At 51.5% G+C, this 2500-nt stretch overlaps 1 protein-coding gene across 1 annotated transcript in view; it reads right to left on the bottom strand.

The window, feature by feature from the left end:
• The window catches only part of LOC120558550, a 17546-nt gene that overhangs the window by 6287 nt on the left and 8759 nt on the right, over positions 1-2500 (bottom strand). The window lies entirely within an intron of this gene.

Consider the following 2500-nt stretch of genomic DNA (forward strand, 5'->3'; position numbering starts at 1 on the left):
GTGTGTGTGTGTGTGTGTGTGTGTGTCTGTGTGTGTTGTGTGTCTGTGTGTGTGTGTGTGTGTGTGTGTGTCTGTGTGTGTGTTTGTTTGTGTGTGTGTGTGTGTGTGTGTGTGTGTGTGTGTGTGTGTGTGTCTGTGTGTGTGTGTGTCTGTGTGTGTGTGTGTCTGTGTGTGTGTCTGTGTGTCTGTCTGTGTGTGTGTCTGTGTGTGTGTGTGTCTGTGTGTGTGTGTGTGTCTGTGTGTGTGTTTGTGTGTCTGTCTGTGTGTGTCTGTGTGTGTGTGTATGTATGTGTGTTTGTGTTTGTTTTGGTTTGTGTGTGTGTGTGTGTCTGTGTGTGTGTGTGTGTGTGTGTATGTATGTGTGTGTTTGTGTTTGTTTGTGTTTGTTTGTGTTTGTTTGTGTGTGTGTGTGGTGTGTGTGTGTGTGTGTGTGTGTGTGTGTGTGTGTGTGTGTGTGTGTGTGTGTGTGTGTGTGTGTGTGAACCAGGAAATGATTCGGGGGGAATGCAACGTTACCACGCCACGGCTGAGTGGCGTGTCGTTACATGTTTTGAGAGGTGACGTCAGCGTACGGTCGGCACTCATAGCCACGGCTTAGATTTTACAGCCCTATGTTCCCACAGCCCTATGTTCCCACAGCTCTATGTTCCCACAGCTCTATGTTCCTACAGCTCTATGTTCCCACAGCTCTATGTTCCCACAGCCCTATGTTCCCACACAGCCCCATGTTCCCACAGCCCCAATGTTCCCACAGCCCCATGTCCCACAGCCCCATTTCATTCACCTATGTCCCACAGCCTATGTTCCCACAGCCCCATGTTCCTAACAGCCTCTATGTTCCCACAGCCCTATGTCTCACAGCTCTATGTTCCCACAGCCCCATGTTCCCACAGCCCCATGTTCCCACAGCCCCTATGTTCCCACAGCCTCTATGTTCCCACAGCCCCATGTTCCATCCCACAGCTCTATGTTCCCACAGTCCCTATGTTCCACACAGCCCCATGTTCCACACAGCTCTATGTTCCCACAGCCCTATGTTCCCCACAGCCCCATGTTCCACACAGCCCTATGTTCCCACAGCCTCTATGTTCCCACAGCCCTATGTTCCCACAGCCCCATGTCCCACAGTCCCATGTTCCCACAGCCCCATGTTCCCACAGCCCCATGTTTTCTTCCCACAGCCCCATGTTCCCACAGCCCCATGTTCCCATGAGCCCTATGTTCCATACATGTTCCACAGCCCTATGTTCCACAGCCCATGTTCCCATTATCTATGTTCCCACAGCTCCATGTTCCCAAGCATTTCCCAAGTCATGTTCCCACAGCCCCATGTTCCCACATTATTTCCACACATTTCCACACTCCATGTTCCCACACCCTTCTCATTCCCCATGTTCCATTTCCCCATGTTCCACCCATAACACAATTTCAATGTCACATATGTTCCAATTTGCTCCCATGTTCCCACAGCCTATGTTCCACACCCTATCCCCAACACCTATGTCCACACCCCATGTTCCACAGCCCCATGTTCCCAACCACAGCCCTGATGTTCCCACAGCTCCTATGTTCCCACAGCTCCCCATGTTCCCACAGCCCTATGTCTCCACAGCTCTATGTTCCCACAGCCCCATGTTCCCACAGCTCTATGTTCCCACAGCTCCATGTTCCCTACAGTCCATGTTCCCCACACAGCTCTATGTTCCCATTGTCTCCACCTCAGCAGTCCTTCCCACAGCCCTGTAAGGTTCCCACAGCCCTATGTTCCCACAGCCCCCATAATGTTCCCACAGCCCTATGTTCCCACAGCCCCATGTTCCCACAGCCCCATGTTCCCACAGCTCTATGTTCCCACAGCTCATGTTCCCACAGCTCTATGTTCCCACAGCTCTATGTTCCCACAGCCCCATGTTCCCACAGCTCCCTATGTTCCCACAGCCCTATGTTCCCACAGCCCTATGTTCACCAGCGCCCATGTTCCCACAGCCTCTATGTTCCCACAGCTCTATGTTCCCACAGCTCTATGTTCCCACAGCTCTATGGTCCCACAGCTCTATGGTCCCACAGCTCTATGTTCCCACAGCTCTATGTTCCCACAGCCCTATGTTCCCACAGCTCTATGTTCCCACAGCCCTATGGTCCCACAGCTCTATGTTCCCACAGCTCTATGTTCCCACAGCTCTATGTTCCCACAGCTCTATGTTCCCACAGCCCTATGTTCCCACAGCCCTATGTTAGGGTTAGGGTTACATTCCATCTGTAGTCCATTGCTACTGGATAATAGGTCGGGTGTAATTGACTACAAATTAGAACGACATCACGAAGAAAGGGGAACGCGACGGACATCGGGCAGCACCGGAACAATCCCGGAAGTGGAATGTCGTAGATATTTAGACTCATGTCTGACCGAAACATCCACACACAGGGACAGAGTTAACTCTGCAGTAGTCTGGATCAATTCATTCAACCTTTATTTATCATCAAGGGGCCGTTCTCCTTC

The sequence above is a fragment of the Perca fluviatilis genome, chromosome 5 (genome assembly GCF_010015445.1).
Source record: "Perca fluviatilis chromosome 5, GENO_Pfluv_1.0, whole genome shotgun sequence".
Classification (NCBI taxonomy): domain Eukaryota; kingdom Metazoa; phylum Chordata; class Actinopteri; order Perciformes; family Percidae; genus Perca; species Perca fluviatilis.